Below are 8210 nucleotides of genomic sequence, written 5' to 3' on the forward strand. Positions count from 1 at the left end.
CAACCTCAAATTGAAGCAGAAAGTTTCCAACTAGACCCAGAGATAATTTTCATGATACAAGGTCATAAATTTGGAGGACAAGTATCAAAAAGTCCTTATCTGCATCTTGAAACATTTTTAGAGATTTGTGATTTGGTGAAATGTGAAGGAGTATCAGTAGATGCAGTTCGATTGATGACATTTCCTTTCAGTATCAAGGATAAAGCAAGGACTTGGCTATATTCTCTCTGTCCTCAAAGCATCACAAGTTGGGAACAATTGGAGAAGCAATTTATGAATCATTTTTTCCCTCTAAGTAGAATAGTATATATGAGGAATTGCATAACAAATTTTGCTCAGGCATATGGAGAATCATTATTTGAAGCATGGGATAGATTCAAGAGTCTTCAAAGACAGTGCCCTCATCATAGTTTTGAAAAATGGTTGATTTTGCACATATTCTATGGGGGAATTTCTTTCTCAAATAAGAGTTTATTAGATTCATCAGCTGGAGGTTCTTTTATGGACAAAAGTGTAGATGAAGCTTATTCATTTATTGATCAAGTGACATTGAACCTCCATGAATGGTCGAACAAAAGTTGGATGGAATTTCCCTCAGATATTCAAGAAGTGCAAGCCATAAATGTAAGAGAGCCTATCAAACAAAATGAAGTTCAACCACCTAAAAATGTTGAAATTCACAAGTCACAGAGTGAGGAGTTCAAACATTTGGGGGCAAAGCTTGATAGTATTGTTTCAAAATGGTTTAAAGAAGATCCCTCTCCTACACATCAAGATCTAATGAAAAGTGTGATGATGTTGGGTTGAGAAGTGGCAAAAATCATGAAGAACTTCTGAAGAATTACATGTTTAGAATTGAGAAGAAGAATAATAGAAGATCACAAGAACTCAGTTCCATTTCTCTAGGAAGTTCCCAAAGGCCACAAGTACCTTTCCCTCAACGATTAATCACACCAACACTAGATAAGCAAGTTGGACCTCCTCCAAAAGCTCAAAGGGAATTTGGGAAAAAGGAAGTTCAATCTTTCCCAGGACCTTCACTAAGGGTTCCTTTTCCACAAAGGTTAGTGGGGGTCAATGAAAATAAAGACTTCGGCAAATCTTGTGACACTAATATGGTTGAGTGTAGATTTTTGAATGTATATGAAGATGAGGATTTTTCAGATGAGGATTTTATTGATAATGCAGTGGTAAATAAGTTTTCAGATCTACCTCAAAATTTTATAGGGTGTTATAGTGACATTGAATTTTCAGATGATGAATGTGATGTGGTAGATCAACTTAAAACTGCAAGTGAAGTTATTGATCCTCTTGTTATTGATTCTCCTATTGAGGACATAGATGTTGGTTTATTTTTTGATGTATGTGTTGATGATGATGATATGGAAGAATGTGTAGGGAGCTGTGTTGTGGAAGCAGCATCTCAAGGATCACCACCTTTGTCAACACAACCCTTAGAGGTTTTAAGAATTGATCATGTTGTGGAACAATGTGTAGGAACTTATGCAGAGCTAGCAGAGTCTCAAGAATCACCATCATCGATATCATCAACACTTGAGCTAGAGCTAGAACCATCATTTGATTCAGAGGAAGTCATATCTACATGTTTAGAAATTTTAGGTATTTCTCAGCAAAGTAAGGTTAGTATTTCTTGTGATCTTTTAGAAAACTTTATGGAGGTACCTATATTGACTTTGTTGGATGTGATTCAGTTTTTATTACTTATTCATCTTATCTTGATATGGTTCTAGCTCTATACTATATAACATGCTTATGGGAGATTTGTTTTTCTTTTGGATGTGCAGATTTCACATGGGCCAATAATTGGAAGCTCAATCTGAACCGTTTTCGACCACCTGAAAAGATTTCCAAGAAGACGAAGATGGAGAGAGTTATACTTTACTTTGTAGCTCCTTTGATGAAAGCTCTCTCCATAATAAGAGCCCTTGGTATGAGGGTTCTAAAATAGCTTACCCCTCCAAGAGCGAGATTTCAATGAATCTAATGAGGTGGTCGAGCTAATGACCTTAAACAAGCGTTTCTTGGGAGGCAACCCAAGTTTATTTTCCTTATTTTCTTTTATGTCTTTAGTTCTTTCTTTATAATAAACATGTATCCTCTACTTAATTTTTCTTGTCTATCTTATTTTTATAGAATTCAAAGTTGTGGAGGAATGTGAGCATTGGATAGAGGAGTATTTTTAAAACATGAATGTCAACCATTTGGAGCTTATCACGTGGTAACTTCTCTAAATTTCATAAATCTTCTCCACATTGTTTTTAGTTTTCATTGGGACAATGAAAAGTTTAAGTCTGGGGGGATGCATTAGATGCATTTGATTTAGTTTAGTTTTTGCATAATAATTTTTTTTGTTTTTTGCTAGTTGCATCATTCATCATATCATGATTGTTTGTTCCTTAATGCAAAATACTAGCACGTTTATTATCTAGATTCATGATGTTTTAAATAATACTAGTAATAAGCTTTATGTACTTCTTTTCTCTATCTTGGGTAGCATGAAATAAGCTAAGAATCATATGGAGATGAGTTTTAGTTTTGGCTTAACCCTAAGGGTCTTACCTTCACTTCACTATACTTGATGCTTGAATAGTTGATATCAATGAAATAGTCATGATTCATCTTGTTTGCTTAGTACTTGGTTTCCATGGTGATTTCTCAAACTTCATTTTGGTTACTGGATAAAGCTCAAATCATGTAAGCTCATTTGGAAAAATCAAAATATCCCAACATTTGTGCTAAAAGTACATTTGTGAATAAGTTTTGCATAATGCAAATACTTATGAAAAAAATGAAAAAAAATGAATAAGGGATATAAAAAAACAGTTGTCATGAGTGGAATCTAGCAAGTCACCCCTTTGAGACCGAGTTAGGTTACTGGAGAAATGACTGCTTAGCTTCTCTTGAGATTAAGCACGCCTTTGAGACCTTGGGTTCATTGAGAAATATGAACCAAATGTGTGGCAAGTAAGTGCCTATCACTGGTTACTTGTCTATCACTGGAAACATTAGGAATTCAAATTTGATGACGACTTGACTAGGACATAGATTGAAACTTGAAGGGTTTTAAGTACTTTTTGCACTGAGCACAAGATATATACTTATGTTTGAGTCATACTTGACTTTGTTTTCATGATCATGCTTGTTAGTGAAACTTTTTGATAGAGTTAGGAAAGTACATTAGGGTTTATGAATGTGTTGTAGAACATATGAATATAGATTGCAGCATTTTGCTTGAGGACAAACAAAGGTTTAAGTCTGGGGGTGTGATGTGCGTAGATTATATACACTTTTATGCATGCTTTGACGCACATCTACTTGTATTTCATTGGCATAATCTATGTTTATTACACCATATTTCATTGTAATATCATACTTCCATTATATTTTGTTCGGAGATATGCTCTTTGCTTGTTTTGATTGATAGGACGTGATTTGGAGCAAAAACGGAGCTTAAATGAAGTCTAGAGCTTCCAGAGTGTCACGGGCATGCAAAAATTAAGTTCTTCCAAGTTTTGGTCATGTGGAGACCACATGGGCATGTCAAGGCCGTGTAGGGGTCATGTTGGGGCCGTGTGAACCTCACACGGCCGTGTGAAGGCCGTGTGAGGTTTTCTGCACTGTATACCAAAAGTAAAACGGCCATAACTTTGTGGTCGGTTGGAGTTTTGGGCTGTTTTTTATACTGATTTGTAGATAACTTCAAGATCTACAACTTTAATGAAGACTTCAACTGGAGAAAACCCCATCTTGGAGGTATCAATGTTGTTGCAATGAAACACATCCATTCAGAGCCAAGACACCGGGTGTGCAAGGGCCATGCAAGGGGGTGTGCAAGGGCCATGCAAGGGGTGTGAGCTCCACACGACCGTGTGAGGCAAATGGCTCATGGCCGTGTGAGCCACATGGCCGTGTAATGTTTCTAGAGGAGAAGAATGGCATGGCCGTGTGAATCCACACGGCCGTGTAACTTTGATAGAGAAGGAGAAGAATATGGTCATGTCCCAGACACGGCCTTGTAAGGGTACCAGAACTGGAGGCAGTGCAGGCCGTGTAGATCTACACGGCCATGCAAGGGGGCAGTGGAAGAGCAGGCCACGGTCGTGCCAACCTCACACGGCAGTGTGAGGTTGGCAGAGAAGGAAGTGGTGCAGGCCGTGTGAGCCTCACACGGCAGTGCCACGGGGCCGTGGGGCGCCCGTGCCAAGCCTATAAAAGGGGTTTTCTTCCCCTTTTCTCACATCTTTGGCTAGTCTTTGGCTTGGGGCTCTTCCCCATTGCTTGGGGAAGGGTTCTCCCCCTTGGGGGAACCCTAGATCTTCCATCCTTCGCCGATCCATCCACCTCCGGAGCAAGGATTGCATCCAAGAAGACCGACGCTACATGGATAAGCTTTCTCTTCTCTTCTCCTTATATTTTGAGTTGTAAATTGCTTTATTTCTTGTCTCTTGATTGTAATTCCTTTGCTGTGGAGCAGATCTCTAGATCTAGGATGTAGGAAGTATTTGTGATGTGATTGTGATGTAAAACTCTTGTGGATTTGCCAATTTCCTATTTCTATGATTTTGTCATGTTTGTATCTATTTGATCTTGTGTAGATTGTTGTGATTGAACTTAATAACCATGCTCGATTGAATGTTTGAATATCTTGTGGATCTTGTAGAGGTAATTCCTCACTCGATTTTTCGAGGGACGTACGTGACAGGTACAAGCCTGTGTAAGGACGTTTGAGGGAATATCTTGAAAGTAAAATAAGGTCATTCAAGGGGGTAGGATAGAACTCATGAGCATTCATATTTTATATCTTAATGGGTTGAAGAGTGATGATTTCTATGTTGTTTATCCGAGGGAAGCACGTGACAGGTGAAAGCCTGTGTAAGGACAACATAGGATTCATTCCTAATTGATTACATTAGGTATAGATTTCAGTCCTAGGCCGGTTGTCTATTGCAAGAGAGAACCGACGACCTTCTACAAATTATGGACAATTGAGGAATAAGATTTGGTGGATCATTTACATTTCCTAGCATTACAAGGAAACCGAAATCCTAGAATCTATCATTCCTCCATTCACTACGCTCATTCTTTCTCTTTTCTTTTCTATTTCTCTTTAGAGTTGTTAACAACTTTAGATTGTCTAGATAATTTGCCGTGTGAAGTTAACTAGTGCTTAATCAACAGTCCCTGTGGATACGATAATCTTTTATATTACTTGCGATATTTCCGTACACTTGCGGAGAGCGAACAACCGATCGATTGGGAGTCTCCAATCGATCGGCTGATCGATTGGGAGTCACGATTTTACGGGATAAGCCCTAGATCGATCAGCCGATCGATCCAGGCAATTCCCGAGAGCACAGAGGCGCTCTGGATCGATCGGCCGATCAATCCAAAGCCTCCCCAATCGATTGGGAGCAATCGAATCGATTGGGATTCGACCGTTGGCACAGATAAAGACGTTGGCGAGCATTTCTCTCAAAAAAACTTCCATGGCTTCGAGCTTTTCTCTCCAGTGATTCCACAGCTTCTCCATAGAGCTCTCTCCGTCAGATCTTGAAGGTTCTTGGAGGCATTTCCAAGTCAAGAGGTGAATCTACAGCAAGAAGAAGAAGCTAGGGTTAGGGTTTCTTGTGTAAACTACGTAAGTTTTCCCTTGTATTTGCTTCTCTTTGTTTCTTGTTGTATTGAGAGTGTTGTAGGGCTTCTCTGCCTTCGGTAGTTACCGTAAAGGAGTGTTTTCATAGTGAAGGGTGCGTGAGTGTGTGGATCCTTGGATTAGTCACCTTTTCTTGAGGTGGATACCAAGTAAATTCCTAGTGTTAGCGTTGAGTGTTGTTTCTTCTTGTATTTTTCGCTGCATATCATCTCATGAAACAAGAAACGACGAGCATGAGATCGCGACGAGCTATTCACCCCCCCTCCCCCCCCTCCCCCCCTCTAGCTATATTTCGGTCCCAACATTGTTCAACCCTTATCTTCGCTACGAAATTGGCGGAGTTGAGGGCGCCCTCAAGGAGGTTGAAGGCGCCCTCAATGGGCTTTATATGGAGGTCTCGAGCAGCAGAATGATCAATCACTTTTTGAGCTATCTTTCTTCAGTGCACTGCTAACGAGACGATCCGGGAAAGCTGTAACAACATTCCGATGACCTGAAGCTTTGAATTTACGATTTCTTTGTAATCGGTATATTTCTTTACAACATTCTAAATTGTAATACTTTTTGTAATATTTCCGAACTGATAGTGAATTGCCCAAAGTAAACGCTCAACGAGCGTGGGCATTGGAGTAGGAGTCACTCTAGGCTCTGAACAAAGTAAAACCAACCCGCGTACTTGATGTGTTCTTCTTGTGTTGGTTTTCTTTTATTCCGCTGCATTTACTCGATCACTTTAATACGAAAAGTGAAAGCCACGAGCGTTATTCACCCCCCCCCCCTCTAGCGTGTCTCGATCCAACACATGAATGATCGCTAACAGAGCCTGATTTTGAGTTCTGAGTAAAAAATTACGTCCTCTAGAAGATTAGGTCCTCCTATGTTGATCATGCATCAGAAGTCCATGCAGATTGGAAGGCGGGATGCAAGGCAAGGAAAGACCAAGAAGATTAAAGACCGGATTCTTCACAAAAGGAGGAAATCTAAGCAGATCACAACATTAGATGCAAGGGTAGTTGAAGACCCGGAGATAAGGAAGTTTCAAGTGCAAAGTCTAAGGAATAGGAGGTTCATCTGACATAAGGTAATTATTATCAATTGATACATTGAAGGGAGGAATGTTCTTGAGGGTTTAGGGATGAAAACCCTTATTTTAGGATTAATTAATCAATTGGTGAGTTATACCAATCAATTGGTGAACTAAAACCCTAAATCTCAATTTCAAATTTTGCAACACCAATCGATTGGGTTAAACTCGAAATTTTGGATTTAGGCAAGTATTATATCAATCAATTGATACATTTCTTCAATCGATTGGTAACCTATTCCGAGCATATAGAAGCTTCCTGAATTGATTAGCCAAATATGTCAATTGATTGACAAAGGTTTCTCAAGCGAATAGAATTCTGCCAAATTGATTCGACATTGGCAATTGATTAGACCGATCAATTGGCAGAAGTTTCACGAGCAAATAGAAGTTTGCCAAATCGATTTGACACAAGTAATTGATTGGTGACTCCCATCAATCTATTGAGATTCAAAATCAAGATAATCTTAACCGTTGATCTGAAGTTAGTGATCATTCAACTAATAGTTAACTGTCAGCAATCAATTGGTGTGCTATGCCAGTCGATTGGTGACAATGAAAAAGTGGAGAAATAGCATGATTCTGAGTTATTTAAAAGGTGGTTTAGGGCACAAGAAGGAGTTACTGGTCCATTGCGATTCTTCTGCTCAAATTCAGTTTCAAATTCTCATCTGCAACATCTTCAAGCAACCAAGAGACAGAGAACAAAGCCAAACTTGTAATCTGTTCTTTTCTTCTCTTGTTGCTCCTTGATTCACTGAACTTTGTAAGTTGTTGTAATCTTGTTGTGAGAAGGTTTCTCCACCTTCAGGTTTTATTCGAGAAGGAGAAGGTTTAGTGGAAAAAGAGTGCTAGGAGTGGACCTTGGATTAGTCACCTCAAGGAGGTGAATACCAAGTAAAATCAACATGTTAACTTGTGTGTGTGATGTAATGTGTCTTCGCGTCACGATTTTGCTGCATTTTCAACAAAGACACGATTGGAGCTATTTAAGCCCCACCCCTCCCCTATCTTGTAAAGTCTTAACAATGATGACTATTGAAATGCTCAACATGTCAAGTTCTAACATGAAAATGTTGGTGCAATCAACCTCTAGTCAAGGTTGACTAAGTTTAAGTTGACTCAAGTTGAGTTTTGATGTTTGATTAATAGATTTGTTGACTAAAATGAGATGACAAGTAGAAGAATAGTCTATTAGAGATGGAGACTATTAGTGCAATCGACCTTGAGTATGGTTAATCAAAATTGATGTGAATATGGATGTTTGAGTAAAAGTCAAGTAGATCAAGGTTTGTAAGCACCTTGCAACCTAGGAGGGTTGAATAGCTCAATTTGCTTCGTCATTAAGATTGGACAGCATAAACCTTGAAATGACAAGTATGACACGCACACAATAATGTTAACTCAAATAATTTTACTTGGTATCCATCTCCTTGAAGGGAATAATCTAAG

At 39.0% G+C, this 8210-nt stretch overlaps 1 non-coding gene across 1 annotated transcript; it reads right to left on the reverse strand.

Moving 5' to 3' along the window:
* Window positions 1-307: 307 nt before the first annotated feature.
* LOC122022016 lies at window positions 308-413 on the reverse strand. The gene has a single exon (XR_006122766.1). It is a non-coding gene; the product is annotated as a small nucleolar RNA R71 (small nucleolar RNA).
* Window positions 414-8210: the final 7797 nt, after the last annotated feature.

Source organism: Zingiber officinale, chromosome 9A (assembly GCF_018446385.1).
Source record: "Zingiber officinale cultivar Zhangliang chromosome 9A, Zo_v1.1, whole genome shotgun sequence".
NCBI lineage: Eukaryota > Viridiplantae > Streptophyta > Magnoliopsida > Zingiberales > Zingiberaceae > Zingiber > Zingiber officinale.